At 49.9% G+C, this 24,397-nt stretch overlaps 3 non-coding genes across 3 annotated transcripts; all 3 read right to left on the bottom strand.

Annotated features, from left to right (window-relative positions):
• Positions 1-4,987: 4,987 nt before the first annotated feature.
• Positions 4,988-5,151, bottom strand: LOC119160194 (U1 spliceosomal RNA). The gene has a single exon (XR_005108277.2). It is a non-coding gene; the product is annotated as a U1 spliceosomal RNA (small nuclear RNA).
• A 455-nt stretch (positions 5,152-5,606) lies between these two features.
• TRNAG-GCC (transfer RNA glycine (anticodon GCC)) lies at positions 5,607-5,677 on the bottom strand. Its single transcript has one exon. It is a non-coding gene; the product is annotated as a tRNA-Gly (tRNA).
• A 709-nt stretch (positions 5,678-6,386) lies between these two features.
• Positions 6,387-6,513, bottom strand: LOC119160213 (U5 spliceosomal RNA). The gene has a single exon (XR_005108287.2). It is a non-coding gene; the product is annotated as a U5 spliceosomal RNA (small nuclear RNA).
• Between the last annotated feature and the right edge of the window lie 17,884 nt (positions 6,514-24,397).

Consider the following 24,397-nt stretch of genomic DNA (forward strand, 5'->3'; position numbering starts at 1 on the left):
AAAAATCGGATGTATGCACTATGGGAAAAAGAAGGCAAAATAACTACCAATATGGTTAGGATAGTTAAAATAGCGGAGGAGTTTTACAGAGATCTGTACAGTAGCCGGGACAACCACGAATTTAATACTATAAGAACCAGCGGTAACCCAGATGATAGAAGAAGTCAGACAAGCTTTGGAGAGCATGCAAAGAGGCAATACTGCTGGTGAGGATCAAGTAACATCAGATCTGCTGAAAGATGGAGGACAGATTGTGTTAAAAAAACTAGCCACCCTGTTTACGAGGTGTCTCTTGACGGGAAGAGTACCAGAGTCTCGGAAGAACGCTAACATCATCTCAATACATAAGAAATGAGATGACAAGGACTAGAAGAATTACAGGCCGATCAGCTTGCTCTCTGTAGTATACAAGCAATTTACAAAGGTAATTGCTAACAGAGTAAAGAAAACATTAGAATTCTGTCAACCAAAGGAACAAGCAGGATTTTGAACAGGCTACTCAACAATCGACCACATTCATACTATCAATCAGGTAATGGAGAAATGCTCAAAATATAACGAACCACTATACATAGCCTTCATCGATTACGAGAAGGCGTTTGATTCAGTAGAAATATCAGCCGTCATGCAGACACTGCGGAATCAGGGCGTCGATGAAGTATATATAAACATCCTGGAAGAAATCTACAGGGGAACAACTGCTACCACACTGCTTTATAAAGAAAGCAACAGAATACCAATCAAGAAGGTTGTAAGGCAGGGGGACACAATTTACCCAATGCCCCAGCCGTTACCTGCCATCACAACCGTTGGCTGCCGCCGCCGCCGCAAACTTTGAAATGAGGATAATGGTGTCGATAGGCTGCTACTGACATTGAGTCAGCTGGAGTAAAAACTATTAAAAAAAGTTGATGACGCAGCACATGTTTAAGAAAAACTACTTGCTTAAACAAAAAAATGTTTTTTATGTGTAGCGGTACGCAAACATGTAGTGTTTGTTCATTTTAAAATAAATTTTGGCCTCGACGAAGGCGCTTCTACAAGAAAGTGCAATAGCGCGAGTGGCGGGAGAGGTTAGTAGATGCACTCTGGGTGTTTAAAGCAGAAACACGCCGCGGTTCATTTCTTTGCCCCCTACAGGTGAGCACTTGAACTTGAGAGTTTCCGGGGCCTGCAACGGTTGCGATGGCAGGTAACGGCTGGCGGTACGTTCGGATGTGTCTCGGACTGTTTCGTTTCGCTGTAAATATTTCGAGCCTCTGCCGACCGGCACATTCTTTCGCATTCTGTTTATTTGACTCGTTCAAATGCTTTCGCGAAGGGAATTCAAGTGACTTTCGGGGAACGAAGCGACCGTCGAAGCTTTGATCGGATGAACACACGTTGCAAGCCCGGGCCGGTGAGTAGAAACCACTTCAGTTTTTTAAGGATGGTTGCTTGCGGGGCTAGTTGGTTCGTTTCAACATAAGTAGTTGTTTTGCCAATGACTACGTAGGCGTCCCACGGTGGCAGCGCATTGCAATATTAAATTTTAAAAGTTTTAACGTCTCAACCGGAAAAACGTGCGTTACATGCGGCGTGCATGGCTTCGCGGTGGAACGAGTCGCTAACTCAATAGTTCATTCTGAAATTCTATCACCAGGTAACACCAACCAGGCCGTTGCGATAAAAGAAGGCAAATAAATCACTGTCGCCTTGAATGTGTCTTCTTAGCTAGCCCATATATTAGTGCAAAAAACCTACTAGTTAATAATTTACTGCAGTCGCGTTTGAGAAACATCACATAATTATGGGTCTGGTTTTCCTATAGTGTGACAAAGGAAGCGTCACATAAATGAGAAATACTTCTTTTTCTGCCACAGCCTCCTGGCCCACCTGACGTGGAAGCAAATGTGTACAATGGGCAAGGAACCTGCTACGTGACATGCCTTGAGAAGAAGCAGCCCTGAGTGATATACGTGTTATGAGGTACCACTACATATATGCATAAAATGCTGCTGATTACTAATTAACTGTCTTTATTTGTTTACTTTGGAAAATTTCATGCATTGATTATGCATTGATTTCATGCATTGATATCTGGTGATGTTACTTGTTTTTCCAGACTGCCATGCAATGACAGGATGACTACCCCCGAATGTCCGTTCTGCAAGCACGTTGAAACATCTGAATGTCCACTATAACAGGTCATCTCTAACCTCACACATGTAATGCTGTATTTGTGAATGTTTTACCGCGCATATCGTGGAGAGGTGCTTTAGATTGGCTACAAGCATTGCCTACCTACCGTGGTATGGAATCTACACTTCAATAATGTTGAAACTGTAACACTATTAGTTAGATTGTGTGGCGCTGCTGAGCTCAACAACACACTGTTTGATCCCAGCCACTGTAGCCATATTTCGATGGGGGTGAAACGCTAAGACACTTGTGTGCTTAAGGGTTTGTTCGATTCGCCTGCACCACATGATCCATTTTACAAAGTGCTGCACCTCGCCATTCGTTTCAGTGGCGCAGCAATGGCATCTTCGAAATCTTGCCATTCATTTCAAAAAGCGCAGGAGAGGTACAGCACCAAAACTATTTCATGACTTTCCGGTACCTTCTGCTCTGACGGCGCTGGTTTGGTGCAGCCGCTCGGACAGCTAAACAAACAACATAGCATTAGACGTAGGTGCTGTACCCACCCCTATAAATCCGGCGTGTTTTGCCAAGATGTTTGCACCTCATTAAATTAAGCGAACAAAAATAACGATTCCACCTTGTCGGCACCTTGTCATTCACTTGTGCTGCCGCACCGCACAACTTCTGCAGCACAAGTTCTGAACTTCTCGTGCACAGCTGTGAACCAGTTCGGATTGGTGCAGGTGAACTAAACTGACCCTTAAAAGATGGAAGCTGGAAAATATGAAAAATGTATTAACATAAGAGGTCAAAGCAAATGCTTCGACAAGCAGTCTCGTTTCCCGTGAGCCTACATTGCCATTTGTTTGAACCCCTGGAAGTCAGAATCAACCTAATTTGCCTACTACTGTACGACTCACGATCACTTCATAGTTGGCATGTGAATCGTCGGAAATTATTAATTGCACTACATAACGAACACACCCACAGTGATGGGCATTAACGGGCTTTCCGACATTTAGTTGTGCCTTGTGACAGTTTACCAACAACACCCAGAACTGTTCTGTTTTAATTAACTGTGTTTAGCTCATACAAGTTTACAAAATGATGCACCAAAGCTCGTAAGACTGCACTCAATTGCTTTAGCTTTGCACATATGTTCAATGGGCTCCTAAAATAATAAATCATAAAGGTGATGAGCAGTTGCAGCACAGCTTCCTCAAAGACGTGAATGCTGTCATGAGGAGCAAGATTGTGTTCATTGCATGTGGTACTGGTTTTTTTTTTTTTTTTGCAGAAAAACGTTCCAGATTTCTTTGTGCACATCTGCTTCTGTTTAAATTAAGTTGTCATAACTATAGTGTCTACCACTACGAAGTGTAATTCTGTGCACTACGGTCATGCAAAAAAAAAAATCTAGGAAATTGCACAGGTAGTTGAAACATACATGATCTTCGCTTGTCTATACAGCCACACTGCAAGATAGTACGTATTTCAAGTCCTAACCTCTAAAAGTAGCAGGAAGAAAACAACTTCATTTTCAACCACAAGTATACTGAAAAATAAATACAATAACAAGTGTGTAATAAATGTGACCTTTATTGATCCAGTATTCGGACAGATACACATCATGTACCACCAATTGATTTGAGGAGTGCTTGCTTGTAAGAGAGTACTGAAGTTCTATGGATATGTCTATGCAAAAAAAAAAAAAAGAGATTGTGCTCAAGGCTGAGCAGATAGTGTGTTGTAAGAGTACCAACAAAGATGTACAGATAACAAAGTTGTACAATGCATACCTGAAGCTTATTTTCTTAGAATTGGGCTTTTTCGATCTGTAAGCACACACCTCATAAGTGTCCCTTTAGCATACATGTTCGCTGCATACTTAGCAGACTGGTCATTACCTGCGACGAGAAATTCTAGCTGTGGTAACTTTGTAACTTAACTCTAACAATAAATGTAGCAAGCCTGAAATATTTTAGGCCCATCCCCTAAATATATAATACCTATGATATTGGCTCACGACTGAGTATTAAACTAGTGCCTACGCTCTCGACACGACGCGACATTGCAGAATTGTGAAGTACTCAATGTAGCATTGCAGAGCGAGAAAGATTCAGAAATGCACGCATCCGCAATCGCTTATTTTTCAAATTTAGCAAAACTACATTGCTCTCAATTTTCGAGCTATTTATCGGCAATGTCCAAGTTTCCTTTCCGGTTCCGCATCATGCATTCACTTCACTTGAAGATCAACACTACAGGGCAAGCGCCGCATCTGACGGCAGAATCCGACCCTTGTCTTGAAGGCACGCTATTAAACTCGAACGCCGCAACACGATGAGACCGACGCTCATTCAGCGATCTCGATGTTCAGTAATATGCATATGCTTGTTAGCTTTCCAAGAGTCTTTACACATGGATTGAAAGCTTTCAATATGTATGAGTGACTTGTTTTGTTCGGACCCGACCGTATACATTGGTTGTACCGGCTTGGACACTCGCAATAAACGATGGAAACCTTACTTGATTGACGTTGTTTTTTGCCAGTCGAAGCCAACTAGGTCACCTGGCGATAATTACAGACGCGAAGCGCGATTTAGCAACGAAAAAGAAAATACCAGAGGAAGCGAGCAGTGCGAACCACCCCACCTGCAAAAAAAAAAAAAACGCGTCCGTTTATTGATTATGATAGTACTACCCGTGCCATCTAGCCTCGCGGTATGGCAGTTCAGTACGCCACCGCTACGTATTTGCATGATATTGTGATACAACAGACCACAGGCACAGTTTCCATTCTCTAAACTGGTAGGGTTTCTGCGGTATTAAGTACTCGGAATCTTTCTTTCGATACACTATTAGGGGGATAGCGCGAACGCAGTCCCCCACTACCAAAAATTGCATGCCGCATCTGCCCCAGTTTTGGGTAGTGGCAGGGGTCAGCACGAGCGCAGTGCAATGCCCGCGCCTCTCCCTGGGGGCACCGCCTAGTTGATCACGGTAGCCCCGGAACCAGGTAAGTATGCTGTTGGATCGTTTTGAACTCGGTACCCACTGATAGCGACCCGCTAGGAAGCGCATGGGACTTGTGGAAGATGGCGTAAGGTTTCTCCTCTTTTTTAATTTGAATATGTGAAGCCATCGCATTGAGGACACCCAGTCCACAAGTTCACACAGTCCTGTTATATCAAATTGCTTTTCGCTCACACAAATATTGATAAAGGCTTGAAATTTGAGCGGGTATCACTCCAGCATTCGCAGAAGCAGCGAGAACATTCTGTACACCGCCAGAGGCGCCACTGCAGTGGTAATTTGTATCTGTCTAATGGTCATGAACAGGACGTACGATTCATCGGACTAGCTGTCCTGAAATCCTAAATATCCAATTGTGATCGCGAAGAAAAAAAATGTTATGGCATTACCTTGGCAAACAAAACAAATCAATAAAATAAAAACAAAATATAAAAGAAAAAAAAAACTGCGTCGGCCGGGAATCGAACCCGGGCCAACCGCGTGGCAGGCGAGTATTCTACCACTGAACCACCGACGCAATAGTACACGAATGCTTTTATGCAAAAGTGGGAGACGTAGTAAAGTCGTGTAGGCGTACATTTGCGCCTCACATGTACAAATGTACAGGGCTGCAGGAACTTCATTATCGCAAAATGGGCTAAGGTATACAAAGATTGCTCAATTAGATCAAGTATTACGCGCGTATATCGATTACATTGAGCATTTAGATGCGAAACTTTTATGTAACAAGCGAAAATTTTCTAGCGAAGAGTTAACTGCCGGACAACACGGAAGTTACTCAATTTGGCTGTTTTTAGCAGCCAAGTAAGCAGCACAGTTATTTTGAGAAAGCTTACCATGGAAGAAGAAAAATGTACGCACAAGCATCACATAGTCCTTAGAATACATTCTAGAGACCATAGCATGAAGCACAAGGCTCAAGAAAAAAAAAACAAATGCTGGCCGAGAACAGAAAAGTGTCACAAAGGGGCCTGATCACAATCAGCAGAAGCTGTACATCTCCGGATACTTAACTAAATGTTATAATCGAAATTAACGTAATTAACGAAATTAATAGAGCTTTCTTGCTGATTTCTCCATTGATCGATAAGTGATAACCCAGAACACAACAACGTTGGCACCAGCACTCATTCCGGGCATATCAAGCAAGAACTTCCCGCCGGATCACCACATAAGTTATGCGTGAACCACCAGCTTGAGTATCTGACTTTCGATTTCAACATTAGGCCCTGCCCAAACGGGCAAGGCCTCCCAAAAATTGGCCTATAGGCTCATTGGAGTGCCCCACCCCACGGTAATCTTTAGTAAAAGGCGAAAGATTAATTCGTAAAACCTGAGGTGAGGCCTGAGCAATGACTGACAAGCAGCGCGGTTAGACACCTCACTTACAAAGGCCGTGCCAGAAGAACCAGTTCTCTTCTACGTTGAAAGCAATATTTTTTGAAATAAGCCAAAATATGTACATAAAACTTAATGTTTTTTTCTTTTACCAATTCATCTGGATCACATCTTTTAACTAATAATAATATATTAAACGTGTATGCGTGCAAGGAATCTAATTTTAACATAGCAATATTGCGCTTCCCTTGTTTTCAGATGCGATCATACGTTGTGAGCCAATAGATGGCGCAAGCACGCGGTCAAAAAAAAAAAAGAAACTGAAAATGAAAATCAGCAAACAGAGTCAGTGTGTCGGCGTTAGTGACGAATGTAATGAATTGAGTCTAACCTCGATTAGTATACACCTTTTCCCGTGAAGGAAAAAAACACCGCCATGATGGGCGGTGCGCGGGAGCACAAAGGCTAGGGGCGCAGTGTTGCCAGTGCATTTTCGAGGGGACGCGCCGATTTGCGCAGCCCAAGGAGGGCTATGGCGGTGCCCAGGGAGGCGTTTAAGAAAAGGTGAATAGTCCCTTTGTCGGGCCTCCCTGGTTTGTACGCCGGGAGGTAGGCCGCGTCTGTTTGGCGCCTGGCGCCGAACGGTGGCCCCCTTGCCAGCAACGTTTCTAGAACTAGGTAAGTTGCAAAACTGAGCGATGTGGCGCGGCGCTGCCGCTGCCAGCGACAAATGGGGCGTTGCTGTCGCATCCGGATTCACTCACTGCATGCTCGCTCGTGTCACTGCCGTAACATCCGTCGCCTGTGCATGTTGCAGTACGTCGATATCTGTGGAGGCTTCTTTCTGCGTGAACAGTTTTGTGCTTCAGCGTGCCCTGTTCTGCTTTGTATGCGTTGCGTGTTTCCATCATGCCCATATTGTTGCGGGTTCGCGGCTATGCAGCTATGCGGGCGGTGCGAAGAAGAAGACGACGACGTTTTTGGGCTGTTCGAAATACACAACGGCTGCCATCTTGACTGCTGGAGTACTTTTCTACTCTAAAGTAGTAAATACATTCGCAACATTTTGGTGGTGGCGCTGGGTACGACGCAAGACGGAACTTCGAAGCGGACGTGTTCTCGACTGCCCGACCATGGCAACAGAAACCAATTCTGCCGCTCCTGTTTCAGCCGCGACTCCGGCGCAGCCTGTACAGCCGGTCGTATTGACGCAACCGCGCGACCCTGGCAACTTCTGCGGCACCGACCATGTTGACGTTGACGACTGGATTCCGAAGTTCGAGCGGTTTGCAGCAGTGTACCGGTGGGACCCTACGATGATGCTCGCCAACGTTGGCTTCTATCTCTGCGGAACAGCTGGCGCGTGGTTCGAGGCTCATGAAGCGGACATAACCAGCTGGGATACTTGCAAACAGAAGCTTCGTGACCTGTTTGGTAAGGCCGTCGGACGCCAGCGGGCCGCTTCTAAAGAACTCTCTGGTCGGGCACAAACTACGACCGAATCATATGTCACCTACATCCTTGACGTTCTCGCCCTTTGCCATCGTGCCGACCCCAACATGTCCGAGGAAGACAAAGTAAGCCATTTACTTAAAGGCATTGCAGATGATGCTTTTAACATACTGGTTTCCAAAGACTGTTCCACCATTGATGACATCATCAAAGAGTGCCGCCGATTCGAAGAGCTGAAGAGTCGCCGGGTCGCCAAGAATTTCTTGCGACTTCCGAACACGGCCGCTACGTCATCTTGCGAGGACCTTCAGCCGCCATGCAGTCAACCACATAACAACGAAAGTGTGGTTCGCATCGTTCGTAGAGAAATCGAGGCCGCGTCTCCGTCCTTTCTGACCCGCCCATCTGATGATCGACCAACGATCTCGTTGATCCAACAGGTCGTGAGAGAGGAGCTGGCAAACGTTGGGCTGCAGCCTGTGTGTTCGTTGACGGAACCTCGGGTCAGTACCATAGCGCCTTCTCCTGCACCAGAAAGATTCCGCCGCTATCGTGATCCTGCTCAGTGGAGGACACAGGACGACAAGCCTATATGTTTTCATTGTCATGGTGTAGGACACATCTCCCGCTACTGTCGTTTCCGCACGTATCCACCTCGGTCGTTTCCTGGCTATCGACGTGACGACAACCACCGGCCCCTGCAGTACAGCGCTCGTGACGATGGACCGTACAATGGCACTCCTGCGACACCAGTCCGCCGGTCCAGCCGTTCGCCGTCCCCGCATGACCGTCGCTCCAGGTCACCTCAGCACCGCCGCTATTCGTCGCCCCACCCTAGTGGACGCCCTTCTTCGGAAAACTGAGCAATGCAGCTCCCGGAGGTGACGCTGCATTGGACTCCCGACCTGAAAACCCTCTGCTGACCTTGACTACGGACAAGAACCTGCTTGATGTAGAAGTGGATGGCCTTCCTGTTACTGCCCTTATTGACACCGGCGCACATATTTCAATTCTGAGCTCTGACCTCCGTGCACGATTAAACAAGGTCCTTACGCCGCCAGAGTCCCTATTTGTACGTGTCGCTAGTGGAGCGACCCCGGCTGTGCTCGGAATGTGCACCGCGCGTGTGAGATTCGCCGACCGCCAGACGTCCGTTCTATTCCATGTTCTCGCTCACTGTCCACATGACGTCATCCTTGGACTCGATTTTTTGTCCGACCACTCCGCTGTAATTGACTGCTCAGCCGGCGTCGTGCAACTTGACTTGCCTGCGGCCACCGAAGAGTCGAAGATGGTACAGAACAAGCTTTCGTGCGCTGAGTTTGTTCGCCTCCCACCCCAAGCCCTAACTTGTGTCACAGTTGAACCATATCCCAGTGTTCCGGATGGGGATTACGTGGTCTTTCCCTCTCCCGGTGTTTTATTGGCCCGCAACGTTTCCTCCCCGTACACCATATTAACTGTCACAGCGAACAAGACGTGCCTTCCTCTTCTGAACTTCGGACTCAGCCCTCAAATCCTACCACAAGGCATTGTTCTCGCCACTCTTTCACCGTCACACGAGTGCCAGATCTCATCAGTGTCACGTGAACTGGCCACAGTCGCCTCGCCGAACCCGCATAGCACCGACGCAGCCAAATCTACACGGCTCAACAATGTAACTAAGATGATTGCCTCAGACCTCTTGCCGTCTCAGGTCAAAGACCTCACTGATCTTCTCACGAGCTATTCGGACATATTTGACTTTGACGGTAGGCCCATAAGTCAAACATCGCAAGTCAAACATCGCATTAATACCGGTGATGCAGCCCCAATTCACAGGCGTCCCTATCGAGTGTCACCATCAGAACGCCAAGTTATCCAACAGGAGGTGAATAAGATGCTCACAAAAGGCATCATAGAGCCCTCATCGAGTCCGTGGGCGTCCCCTGTAGTCTTAGTTAAAAAGAAGGACAATACCTGGCGTTTCTGCGTGGACTATCGGCATTTAAACAAGGTCACCAAAAGGGATGTCTACCCGCTTCCTCGTATTGATGATGCCCTGGACTGCCTTCATGGTGCAACCTATTTTTCTTCGATAGACTTACGCTCCGGTTACTGGCAGATCGCCGTGGACGACCTCGACCGGGAGAAGACCGCCTTTGTAACGCCTGACGGTCTCTACCAATTCAAGGTAATGCCGTTTGGCTTGTGCAATGCGCCGGCAACGTTCGAGCGGATGATGGACACGCTTTTGCGCAGCTTTAAATGGTCTATCTGCCTGTGTTATCTGGACGACGTGATTGTGTTTGCCCCAACCTTTAAGTCTCACCTCGAGCGCCTTTCCTCAATTCTTTCAGTATTTCGAGAGGCTGGGCTCCAACTTAATTCCTCGAAATGCCATTTTGGGCATCGCCAAGTTACTATTCTAGGGCATCTCGTTGACTCCTCCGGCATCCGCCCCGATCCCGACAAAGTCCGAGCTGTCCTGGATTTTCCTGTACCGACTTGTGTCAAGGACGTTCGAAGTTTTGTGGGCCTATGCTCATATTTCCGACGATTTGTCAGAAACTTCGCAGAGGTCGCACGCCCCCTCACTGATCTTTTGAAGAAAGATGTACCATTTGAGTGGGGTCCTGATCAAGGCACGGCCTTTTCCCAGCTCATAACACTTCTGACCACGCCACCGATTCTCGCCCACTTCGACCCGTCTGCTCCAACCGAGGTCCGCACTGATGCTAGTGGCTACGGTATTGGCGCGGTTTTAGCCCAGCGTCAATCCGGTCACGATCGAGTTCTTGCGTATGCCAGCCGGCTCCTTTCTCCTGCCGAACGCAATTACTCTATTACGGAACGCGAGTGCCTGGCGCTTGTATGGGCAGTTGGTAAATTCCGCCCCTATTTATATGGCCGGCCTTTCACAGTTACCACTGACCATCACGCTCTATGCTGGCTTTCAGCCCTCAAAGATCCAACGGGGCGCCTTGCTCGTTGGGCTCTGCGCCTCCAGGAATTCACATACACAGTGGTTTACAAGTCTGGCCGTTTACACCAAGACGCCGACTGCCTCTCTCGGTACCCCGTTGACGCTCCAGATCTAGTAACCGACGACGCGTCCATCTGTATTTCCTCGCTCTCTGCTTTCGGCAACATAGGATGTGAGCAACGGCGTGACGCGTCCCTACGCGAGCTAATCGACCGCCTGAACACAGGCTGTACAGACAGTTCGCTTCGCATGTTCGTTGTCATAGACGGCATTTTATACCGCCGCAACATGCACCATGTGGGAAACGAACTACTACTCGTAATACCCACTCATTTGCACTCGACCGTACTTCAGCAACTACATGATGTACCAACGGCTGGCCACCTTGGTGTTGCCAGAACGTACGACCGTGTCCGCCGACGCTTTTTCTGGCCCGGCCTCTACCGTTCTGTACAACGTTATGTTAGGTCTTGTGAGTCGTGCCAACGCCGCAAAAGGCCAGCGGTACACCCCGCCGGGCTCCTTCAACCGATCGACGTACCTGCCGAGCCTTTCTATCGTGTCGGCCTCGACCTGCTGGGCCCTTTCCCTCTTTCTACCGACGGTAACAGGTGGGTCGCCGTCGCCATAGATTACTCGACCCGTTTCGCAATTACGAGACCTCTTCCAAGCAGCTGCGCTACAGATGTCGCCGACTTTTTGATTCAAGACGTCATCTTACATCATGGTGCTCCTCGTCAACTGGTCACCGATCGCGGTCGCTACTTTTTATCTAAGGTAATTGACGATCTACTTCGTTCTTGTGCAACCAAGCACAAGCTTACGACGGCCTACCATCCTCAAACAAACGGCCTCACAGAACGTCTGAATCGCACACTCACTGACATGCTCGCCATGTACGTGTCGACGGATCATCGTGACTGGGACATTGCGCTACCCTTTGTCACTTTCGCTTACAATAGCTCACGCCACGACACTGCTGGATATTCTCCCTTTTACCTTTTACCTTTTGTATGGAAGAGACCCGACATTGCCGTTCGACACGCTTGTACCCAACCCTACCGACCTGTCCACAGCATATGCTCGCCGCGCTATTAGCACCGCGGAGAAAGCCCGCCAGATTGCCCACCAGCGCCTTTCGGACTCGCAGCTCCGTCAGAAACGTAGCTATGACAGCCACCATCGGGACGTCCACTTTAGTCCAGGTGACCTCGTTCTTCTGTGGACTCCGTCGCGACATGTTGGTCTGGCTGAAAAGCTTCTACCCAAGTATTCCGGACCTTATCGTGTGCTACGGCAGGTAACTGATGTTACCTATCAAATAGCACCTCTAAACCCTTCGATACCTTCCACATCTTCCGACATCGTCCACGTCGCTCGCCTCAAGCCGTACATCTCGTCCAACACCTGCTAACAAGCGCCGGGTCGGCGCTTTTCGCCGCCGGAGGTCGATGTTGCGGGTTCGCGGCTATGCAGCTATGCGGGCGGTGCGAAGAAGAAGACGACGACGTTTTTGGGCTGTTCGAAATACACAACGGCTGCCATCTTGACTGCTGGAGTACTTTTCTACTCTAAAGTAGTAAATACATTCGCAACAATATGTTGCGTTCTCGGCTGTAGAGTAGCTACAGGAAATGAGAGAAACCATGGCATTTCTTTTGTGCCCACGTGTACCTGAGCAGCGAGAGGTATGGCACCACGCTATTCCTCGTGCGGATAAGAAACTGTCCAACAACTCGCGTGTGTGTGATATGCACTTTCGTGAGAAGGACATCCTGAAGACTTTCACGCACGTCATATGGTAAGAAGGTACAAATCGCAAGAGAAAAGTGGGACCTCGTCGATGGATGCGTTCCACGAATATTCCCGAAGTTGCCCGCTTACCTTTGTCGCGGGGCTCTCGATAAATAAGCGAAAGCTGCGCTTAGGAGTGGGGTATTTTCCAGAATATTATCGGCGAAAAAGAATAGACTATCTTTGAGCACTGAGCTCGAAGACAGTGAAATAAGTCCCGACATGCCGTCAACTAGCGGCGTCATTTCGTTTCAAGACATAGAAAACGTTTGTTTGCATGCTGACGGAAAGTTGTTGAGAACGGCGAGACAAGACGTCTTGTGGTGTTTGTAGGGCTAAAAAAAAGCGCCATTTGTGGATAAAGGCGTCGTAGTCGCAGAAGACATGGCATTCACCATTAGCAGCCGTCACCATCGCTTGGCCAAGTAACCCGGCAAGGCAGATACCATCTACCGATATGCGGAACTTCTAGAGGACATAGAAAAGCTGAAAGTGTGTTCATGTTGTCCCATTGCGTCAGCAGGCAGACTCGTGAGAAAATGACTACGTAGTGCTCACCGATACCCCAAAGTGCGGTCTCTGCTTGTAGCTTTGGTTGCAGCTGTGTTAACAGGTTTCATTAGAGGAACTCCAGAAAAAGCAGAGGAAAGACATGCTCAAGAAAATGGCCGCACGCGTAGCTTTTCGACGGTATAAGTTGCTAAAGAATGTGACTGACATGGAAAAAAAAAAAGGTTTACTACATAACCAGACAAAAGCCACGAGATTGCGTCACATAGTTGTAATTTATTTTCAAGCACGAAAAACACAGCCACAAAAAAGGATTGAAGACATTGTAATTGCGTTTTCGCGTCTAAAAATCTATTGGGAACGTACACCAACTAGCAACTAACTGACAGACTCGCATGTTATGCTATATATCAAGCATTGTTTATTGTGGACTGTTCAGAGAAGCATAATTATTTTGTATTTGCCTTACACTGCTAATTATTGCGCAGTATTAGGTTTCTGCGGCAGCACAACAAATATCGATAATATACTGTTTGCAAAGTTCAGAACGGCCGCCACGACGACTACGCGTTTTCGTCTGCTAGCGGAAGCTTGTTGCGCCGCCAGTTCCACCAAACCGGAAGCTATCCCGGCACCGTGTGACGAGAAGTCTTACGCGGGGAGTTTTTCAACTTACCTAGTCTAGAAACGTTGCTTGCCAGGGCATGGCCGTCTGCCCGAAACAAAACGTCCCGCCCACACGACCCTGGGGGGGGGGGCGGGGGGGGGAAGCAGTGCCGGGACAGACGTAGGATGATGATGGGTTGATGAGTTAAGTGTAACTCTGGGACAAAGCGCTTCGGCGCCGCGTCTCCTTTTTATCTGACAACGGCACCTCGATTAGTGGTTCTCTAGTCACGTACGGTACGGTCGCGTACGGTCAGATTAGTCACAGGACTTTGCCCTACGTAACCTCTCTGTTCTGGATGCAACTTAACGCAACTTGAGATGGACGCCCACACGAAACAGGCCCTGATGAGCTCTTTTCGACTATCGAGAGTGTCATTTCAGCAGCGTGGCTTTTGTCTATACTTTTCTTCCGTTTGTGTGTATGTGTGTGATGTCTGATCGCATAAATTAATTTCTAGCGGTTTTTTGTGTGAATCATAGAGTTTATTTGCGCTGGTTATGAGCGAAAAATTGCAGCAATAACGTAAATATATGTTAATTACCACCCATTAATACATCTCTGGTTTTCACTGTGAGAAATAACTCCGTGTAACTTATTCGGTCAGGTGAAACTGCGTGGATTACAAAGAGGTATCTAGGGTTTGCAGCACACACTTGGTTAGAAACGTACTGTGACATCACCCCTCGCCCATCATATGTGCTTCTATGCAGTCTACGCGAGAATAGATAGAGAGAAAGCACCTGACTTACTCATGCTGTCAAAACTACAAGGACAGTATTGCCATGAGATGAGCTTCTCCCAAAATACTGGCTTACTACTTGTGGTGTACACTTATCCCGAAGGAGTACGGCCACCAGCGTGGGTCCGGTCTTAGCGAGCCGCAGGGCACGCGTTAACCGTCGCCGTGACGAGAACACGATACTGCTCAAAGTCGCAACACTTTATTAGGGAGTTTTAGTGCTGGGTACCCAAGCGGCTTGCGTACGCAGGACGTCGGGGCGGCGGTATTGCGCATGCGCGAAACCACAAACAGATGCGTCGCAGGATCGCTGGGGCGATGGGGCCATGCGTCCGCGCGGTCCACCTTCGCAAGAACTCACGGTATCCGCACTGCGGATACTCTAGCCGTCGAGTTAAAATAATCCAAAGTGCGAGCATTTATAGCGATTACACGGTTTCAGCCAGATTTCCAAAGCTAGAATAGCCTGGAACATAGAAGCTAAAAAGCATATGCCAGCCCCCCAACCAGCTGAATAGGTGGCGCCATCTAGCGTGGCCATAGTGAATCAGACAACCACAACTTTGTTATTGCAGAAACGTTGTGCATTGTACATCTGGTGCAAAAACTGCACATTGACAATACTACAAATGAGTAACCTCTTTATTTATTCATTTTCACCACAAAAACATTACGCGTAAGCTAACATGTTCATGACTGCAGTTGCACGAAGTGTCACAAGATGTCGACACTGTCGTTACAATAACCTTGTATTTCACTTCTTTGCGTATACCAGATTACTGTACACAATAAAAAAAAGTGTCCTGGTCACTATGTATGTTTAATTGAACAGTTTAAATCATAAAAAGATTTAAATAATACTTACGAGACAAGACGCTATGGCTCTGCGAGCGCGTGTGAAGTTCGTGCGGCTTGCGTTTGCGTGCGTGCCACCGTGGCGCCAACTAAAAGGCATTCCGGTTGGGTATGGGTTGGGCACGCAACGCCGCGCCCTCCCAAGCCAGCAAAGCCCCAAGAGAATGCGTACCCAGCACTAAAACTCCCTATTGTGGCAACACCAAACGCAGTACAGCCCGTTGCAAAAAGTCGCTGCGGGAAAGCAAATAGGCTTATCCACGCCACGGGCGCAAAGTACTACACAGGGTGCCATGAGCACGTCTCCGCGGTAAAGGTAATCCACGGAGACACCGGGACAAAGGCCCGGTTGCTCGAGCGAGGGCAAAGGCGCTCGCGTTGGCTTCGGAGGGAGACGGGTCGGCTTAGCTAGGCCACGCACTAGGACACCGTACCGCCCTCGGCCATGCGTACGCAGCGGGGAAACAAAAGGTGAGCGTTCGCCTCAGGCGCGAGGCGCCGTCAGCGAAGTCCGACGAGCCCCCGAGCGACGGGAGTCGACGGACGGAAAAGATAGCGTGGCTCACCGTTTGCTGTCCCGGAGAGTACTGTCCGCCCGCTCCCGACGCAGCGCGCGAAAACCTCTCGGGAGTCCCCACGCGCGGCGCCACAGTCAACATCCGCTTCCGGGTGAGGGAGTTAAACGTCACTCTGCTCTCTCACCACGGCTGACAGCAAAGAAGGGCAGACGTGTCGGGACATGAGAATGGCAGAAAAGGCGGCAAAGCCCGCGCAAAGGCAGCGGGCTACCCTCAATTCCCACATACTAGAATACAGAGAATACTGGCTTACTAAAAATATTGATATCAGGTGACTTAAAGTTTGGGACAAGGAGTTCGAAAGTGTAGAAGTATTTGAAGAAGGAAAAGTGTCGTTTGTTTTTGATGCTCCCATGTAATGCCGAAAGTAGTGAGGTCGGTGAGGTATCTAGGGAAGACATGGATAAGGCAGCGTCTGCAGCAGGCGGGGCAGGAGAGGAGCAGACACACCACGGCCATGTGTGTGGGCAGTCTTGCACCCCAGTGTGGATCCGACCACAGCAGATGCAGCCTTCAGGCCAGGTGCAGCATTTCTTGACATGGACACATTGGCCACGCTGCCCGCACTGGAGTGGTCGGGGCCTGGCCGGTCGTACAGGGAAGCGCATGTGATACAGCGTCACCTGCTCTGTGGGAACGGAACTCCGAACAGCAGGGTGACTGTGTGCCCCTCTCTGGTGTCCGACAGCACAATCATCGTGGACAGGAGGCCAGGCAGCAGGGACCCCACCTCCGGGCCTCTGTCAGCACCATGCAGGTAGCCGGTGCTTGTCCGAAGGTCTGCCGGCTCCTTGGCAGTGACCGGTATGCTTTCCAGCTCCGAGATGGCCAGGAGCTCTTCCAGGCCTTTCCTGGTGGTCGCGTCCACCGCCACGATGTTCTGGCGATGGTTCACCCTGACTTCAGCGACTCCGCAGTGCGACGACAGTGCCTGAACAAAGCTCAGGCGGGGGATGCCGCGTGAGGAGCCCCCGAGAGCTGAGGGCCGGTAGAGCGCCGTCTACACGACCGCAAGGCTGACTGGCAGCCAGCAGCAGCCAGTCTTTTGGCATGCCGGAGTGCAGCCTCCGATCATACCTGCTGGAAAGACCCGTCGGCATCTGGCTCGTCCTCCGGGACACTGGGGACGGCAGAGCGATGGACTGGTGGCCTCCCTGAGGTTGCTGAGCCTGCTGGAGAAGCCCGATGTCCCTGAGAGAGTGGATGACAGGAGTACCCGCGGGTGCAGCAGGCGTCCTCCTGACTGTGTTTGCTTTGTTTGTGTGATCGTGGTTTTTTCGCAAAAATGACTATATGCTGAAAGATCGTCGTCAGAACTCTCTTTTGACTTACGATAAAAGCTTCTAATTTGGTCATTTCATACGAAACACATCCGCCATTTCGGCGACTATTTCAAAAGCAATCAGGCGTTTACTAGCCGGAAACCAGCGAGCATACACAAGGGCGACAGTCACGGCCATGCACGGACTCTCAGCGCGAGCGGCGTCCTTTTTTGGGTAGACCCACTAGAAGGCACTTGAGAGTTCGACCAATTTCACTGTTCGGAGGCTTCTCTACAATTACCCCGGGGTCGAAGAGGGAGACGCCTAGTGACCTAACAGCTTGTCATTATGAGCGGGTCATAGTATGCCTTCAGGAGCTCCACGTTGACTATGTCGCACCCGCGACAGCGCATGTCCGAAGATTGTTCAATTGGTTCGATAAGATAGTTGACCGGAGATGTGCGGTCGATGACACGGTATAGGGGCTTTCGTATTTTGGGAGTAGTTTGGAAGAAAGGCCAGCTACAGAGGTCGGGAATGAGAGCCATACAAGAGAACCAGGAAGGAGCGTGGGCTCAGAAGTGGCGGAGCCATCACGGATACTCTTCTGCCGCTCTTGCTCATGCGTCGTAAAAGTCTTGGCAAGCTCGCGATACTCTTCAGCAAAGCTGGCTGTCTCAGAAATAGGTGCACACTCAGATGGATCCGGCGTGTACGGCGGTATCGTGTCGATGGTGTGTGACGGGTGCCTTCCGTACAGCAAGAAGAAAGGTGAAAAACCGGTTGTGCTCTGAGGGGCGGTGTTGTAGGTGTAGGTGACGAAGGGCAGTATAGTATCCCAATTCGTGTGGTTGGCGGCGACGTACATCGAAAGCATGTCGCCGAGGGTGTGGTTAAAGCGTTCGGGGAGACCATTCGTCGGCGGGTGGTAAGCAGTAGTTTTGCGGTGGACAGAACGGCACTCCGTGAGAATGGCTTTGACGACTTCTGACAAGAATACATGGCCTCGATCACTGAGAAGCTCCTGGGGTGAACCGTGGCGCAGTATGAATCGATGCAGTAGGAAGGACGCAACATCACGCGCTGTAGCCGAAGGGAGAGCAGCGGTTTCGGCGTATCGCGTTAAATCACCTACAGCGACGATGGCCCAGTGGTTACCAGCCGACGTCAGAGGAAGTGGTCCATACAAATCGATACCTATGCGCCCAAACGGACGCTCAGGGCAAGGTAACGGTTGCAGACCGGCTGGCGAGATGTGTGCTGACAATTTGCGGCGTTGGCAAGCGAGGCAGGAGCGAACGAACTGTTGCACGTAGTGGTACATCCCGCGCCAGATGTAGCGTTGTCGAATGCGATGGTAGGTTTTGAATACCCCAGAGTGCGCGCATTGCGGATCAGAATGGAAAGATTCTGATATCTCCGACCGCAGAATGCGATGTATCATGAGTAACCACTGCCGGTCATCGGCGTCGTAATTGCTTCGGCGTTGGTGGCCGTCACGAATGGCGAAATGGTGAGCTAGACGACGCAAGGCACGCGTGGATGGCGTTGCGGACGGATCAGAGAGCAATTCGATCAGTGGGGCGATACAATTCTCATTTCGCTGTTCGGTAGCGATGATGTACACATCAATGACAGAAACAGCAACCGAAGATAATGAGCAGAGCACGTCATGTTCAGGTAGAAGGGAGCGCGAGAGGGCGTTGGCGTCAGCATGCTGGCGTCTGTTGCGGTACAGCACGTGGAGGTCGTAGTCTTGTAAGCGAAGAGCCCAACGGGTGAGGCGGCCTGAGGGATCCTTCAATAATGAAAGCCAGAAGTGCATGATGATCGGTAACGACATCTAATGGGCGACCATACAAATAAGGTCGAAACTTTTAAGGGCCCGGACGATGACCAGGCAATCTTTCTCCGTGACGGTGTACTTTGTCTTGGCTCTCGTGAGTGTATGGCTTGGATATGCTACGACATATTGAGAAAATCCGGGTTTGCGCTGCGCCAGGACAGCGCCGAAGCCTACAGCGCTGACGTCCGTGTGCACCTCTGTTGGGCCGTAGGGTCGCAGTGGCGTAGAATGGGAGGAGACGTCAACAAAAGGCGGAGCTTCACGAAGGCGTCGTCGCACTCGGACGACCACGATTTGAGAGGTCCGTTACTTCTAAGGAGCTTCGTAAGCGGCGATATGATCGTGGCAAAGTTTCGTATGAAGCGTCAGAAGTATGAGCATAGGCCCACGAATTTGCGCAGTTCTTTGACGGACCCAGGTTTGGGGAATTCGGCCCCGGAGAAGCTTGGCTGGGTCAGGAAGAATACCATCCTTGGACACGACGTACCCTAGGATGGTGAGTTTCTGTGCTACAAAGCGGCACTTCATCAGATTTATTTGCGAGCCAGCATTGCTCACCCGTGCGAAAACTCCTTTCAGACGTTGGAGATGCGTGGAGAAATCTGGAGCGAAGACGACAACGTCATTGAGGTAACACAAACACGTGAAATGCGCAGAACTCTGGCCATCATGTGCTCAAAGGTCGCAGGTGCATACATAGACCAAATGGCATGACGTTGAATTCGCACAGGCCGTCGGGTGAGATGAACGCAGTTTTCGGTCGAGCGTCATCAGCCATGGCAACTTGCCAGTAACTCGAGCACAGATGGAGAGAAGAAAAAAAATGGCAGCATATCCACGGAGTGAATGATGGGGAGTGGGGCGAAGCATTCGTCCGTCCATTCGTTCTTGCTTCCGTCCGTTCCTGCGTACGTCTGTGTAACCGTCCATGCGTCCTTCCACCTGTCCGTGCGTGCGTCTGTTCGTGCGTCCGTCCCTGCGTTCGTCCATGCATCCACGCCTGCGTCCGTTCATGCGTCCATCCATGCATCTGTCTGTGTGTCCGTTCGTCCATCTATTCAGCACTTCAAGTACCACCATTTTGCATTTTTTCATCATATATTCTCAATATAGAAGCACCGCCATCCAGCGGACATTTCAAGGACTAAACGGGAGGTGGCACATGCACACTTTCTTACGGCTTTAGCTTCGGGTTTACTTCCCACCTTTAACCACCTCGAGTTCATGGTATATACTAGTTCACTGTATTCATGCCTATGCGGCCCAACTCTCGCTAAACCTTTCTAAAACCAAGGAGGTTGCACCCTGCAAGTCTAACGTAGCAACCCTTTCTTGTCAGATTGTGCTCAATGTACAAGCCAATAGCTGCTAATGGGTATCATCGCAGCGTGCGCGTTACCTAAAGGCCGAATGCTCCTGTCTCTCATTCCCCCTTAACAGCCATTAACATGTGCATTGAGCACTATCTTTTATTGTTCAGCAACGCACAAAAGAAATCTCTCACCGGAACCACCTTGGAGGTCAAAATCGTAAAGACCGCTATTTCGGGTATTTTCCCATGGTGGTTACGTACTACGAGGGATGCACAAGCCACGCCATAAGCGTAGGGGCCAAATCAATGTAGGGGCAAAATACATCAGGAGATGATGGATCAGAAGTGGAAGCAGCACCGATGGTACGTGAATGGGGACAACGTGAGTCATCGGGTACACCCAGGACTTGTGCGTCATTGTCACGGGTCCCGTTAATTCGGGAGGCGATCGCCGGGCTGATTCCAGGGGCCGAAGAATTGGCCCCCCGAACCCCACCACCAAAGCGTGGACAATTTAGAAGTGGTCCTTTTTGGCGCGCCAGCGGATGCCAGCTGTGGCCCAAAGAACAAGATAGAGCCGAGAGTTGATAAACAAAACAAAATTATATTCTCAATAATGGCAGATCAAAAACAATACACAAATATGCACACTCCAGAATAGTTGAATACAATATGTCACCAATAAAACAACGTACAACACAGTACAATCAGCCACACTCGAAACAATGGACACAGACAACAATACGTACTACAATGCAGTCGCATGCATCGAACAACCAAGACACTTAAAGACTAAAGAGTTAGAAAACTTAGTCAGTCCAAAGTTCTTGGAACAAAAGTCTGGATGATACTCTCGTGAGCATCACTCACTCAAAGTCCAACGTTGTCGTTCCGCTGCCCACGAAGTTTCTCTTCCAGGAAACCTCACGTCTTCAATTGGCCACTCTACAAGCTTCAACCTTCTTCGCCGGAAACACGTCGGCTTCCCACACGCAGCGTTTGCCACGCGTCTTCACTCGCTAGCGCTAGACTAACACTCTTGCCTGTAGCTCGAGTCTTCACCCCTCAGGTGGAAATCCTCTTCTTCTCCTCCTTTGTCACGGAAGACAAAAGGCTTCGCCCACAAGGCGGAACACCCTACGCACTCTGGCCCATACTTTCCTCTTCTACTGCTTTGTCACTACGGACAAAACCTTCGCCGACTACACGGCGGAATACCCTACGCGCTCTAGCGCTAACTTCCGTCTTCTCCTGATTTCCCATCTCGGCTGCTCCATTAAATACCTTCCGCGCGAGATTCCAGAAAGTTCTCATCATTTCGTCGGTGCGATACGCAGCGAAGGCTGGGTAAAGGGCGAGACGGTACGAGGGCCGTCCACGACGGATGACGCAACCCTGCATCACCACGCCCCTTTCCATCGAGAAATTTCCAGGGCTTGCTCGGCCGCCGATGTGGGGTGAGGAGGTTCGTCGGCGAACCTAGGCTACCGAGAGGGGAGAGGGACGCGCGCCCAGGGAGTCTTTGGATGCTTGTTTTCTTTTTTTTATCATTGACCTCTCGGCGCTTCGTCGCAAGAATTTGGCGGCGCGCCCTTATTTTTGAGCGCTCGTTTTGTGACAGTCATCAACTGGTTGCACTCTGCCGAGACATTCCCCTCCAACCAAGGTAACAGTGTACAGGGATGGGTTTGTCACGAAAATAGTGGCGTTGGCCTGGGTGATTTGCACGGTCGCAAAAGGTACTAGCAACACTTTCCTTCTGCAAGCACGGTCGGATGGCGAAAGGGGTGCAATTGTGTCGGAGAGACAGCGTAGTAGATCGATACACCCGTCGTCAAGCTTGGAGGCACTATGGTATCGTCTTTCACGAGAATCTTGCTCACTTTCGAGGGACTGTCTTCTGGCGTCAAATGCGAGAAAAATGAGAGTTCGATTTCGGTGGCAGACCAATGGATGACGGTGTCGTTGCGGGAGAGAAAATCCCATCACAGGATGACGTCATGAGAGCATGCTGGAATGAAATTGGGCGACATACAGAACGTCCTGAACGACTACGCGAGCCTTGCACCCTGCTGTAGGATGGATACGATGTGAACTAGCAGTACGAAGGGACAACACAGAAATCGGCGTCGTCACTTGTCGAAGCAAGCGGCAAAGGTTTTCGTCCATAACTGATACTGCAGCTCCAGTGTCAATAAGAGCAGATGCATGAACACCGTCAACAAGCACGTCAATGACATTACATGGGCGGCTCTGAGGGCTTTCACAATGCCATAGCGTCGCAGTCCTTGCCTCGAAGCCTCCGACGACTATTTCTTCCGCTCGTGAGCAGCTGAACTTGGCCGCATGGGGGACAGGAAACGACGTCGTGGAGACGATGACCGAGGAGATGGACGTTGGTGAGACGGCGGTGGCATAGACGGCGGTTCTTCAAGATAGGGACGGATGAGCTGACCATAAACAGGCGAAGAAATCGCAGCCGGCTGTACGCGATGGCAATAACGGGCTACGTGACCGGCGTAACCGCAGGCAAAGCAGATGGACCGGTTATCGGGTGTGCGACATCTGTTCACCGGGGCAGGTCTCACCCATGTCGCAAGAGCCGATGGACGGAACGGTGGCTGCATGGTGGGCTCAAGCTGAGGCGGAAGGGTTACGTCAACATGCGTAGTGGACATACCCACTGCAGAGGACGGAGGTCGAGCGGCAGCTTCAGCGTACGTCAGAGGGGCGGGTGCTGGAACGACTTGAGGCGGCCTGGCAACCACTTGCGCGTAACTCAGGGGCGCAGGAGCTGGAAGCTTTTGGGGGTGGTACGCAGGCATTATTACCGCTATTTCCTGCTCAATCGCTCGACGGATAGGAGGGAGAAGGGTAGCATCGGATTGGTGAACAGCTGGTTGGTGGGCAAAGGGCAGGAGATAGAATTGACGCGCGATTTCCTCACGGATGAAGGACTTTAGGTCTGCCATCAACGCCACTTGGTGACAACTGGCCTCCAAGCCAGCAAGCATTGCAGCTCGGGGTGGGTGGCGACGGGTCATCGAACGCTGCCGGCGGAACTCCTCGTAGCTCTGGCACAGTGTAATGACCTCCGCCACTGTGCCGGGGTTTTTGCGAGCAGCATCGTGAAGGCATCATCGTCTATGCCTTTCATGATGTTTCAAATCTTGTCAGACTCGGACATGATGTGATTACATTTGTTGCGTAATTCCAGAACATCTTCAATATAGCTGGTGAATGACTCACCAGCCTCCTGAGCGCGTTCACGTAAGCGCTGCTCAGCTTGCAACTTGTGAACAGCAGGGCGGCTGAAAACGTTGATGATAGCGGTCTTAAAATCGGACCAGGTTGCAAAAGCGGACGCGTGGTTGTTGTACCACAAACTGGCAACACCCGCAAGGCAGAACACCAAGTTGGTCAGCTTGCCGTCCTCGTCTCATTTGTAGGGGACGCTCACGCACTCGTAAATGGTGAGCCAGTACTCCACGTCAGTGCCATCAGCGCCAGTGAAGATGGGCGGATCGCGGATGCTCGGGACACCGGGACAATGGGGTGGCATGGAAGGAGGCGTTTGCTGAGAGGCGTCGTGGGACATGGTTGATGGCAGGGTACGTGATCGTAGCTCTAAGGGCATCGAAGGGGATCACAGCACCTCCACCAATTTGTTAAAGCTTATTATCCGGCAACCAGCGAGCGTACACACTGGCGACAGTCACAACCAAGCACGGACTCTCAGCGCGAGCGGCATACTGTTTTGGGTAGACCCACTACAAGGCACTTGATAGTTTGACCAATTTCAGTGTTCGGAGGTTTCTCTACACTATCACTTTTTGGATAAAAAAATTGGCCTGAATCTACATGGTACACTGACAATGTCGTCGAAAGACGATAATCTTGCGTCTGGAGCGAGTGA

This window comes from Rhipicephalus microplus, chromosome 1 (assembly GCF_043290135.1).
Source record: "Rhipicephalus microplus isolate Deutch F79 chromosome 1, USDA_Rmic, whole genome shotgun sequence".
Taxonomy (NCBI): Eukaryota; Metazoa; Arthropoda; class Arachnida; order Ixodida; family Ixodidae; genus Rhipicephalus; species Rhipicephalus microplus.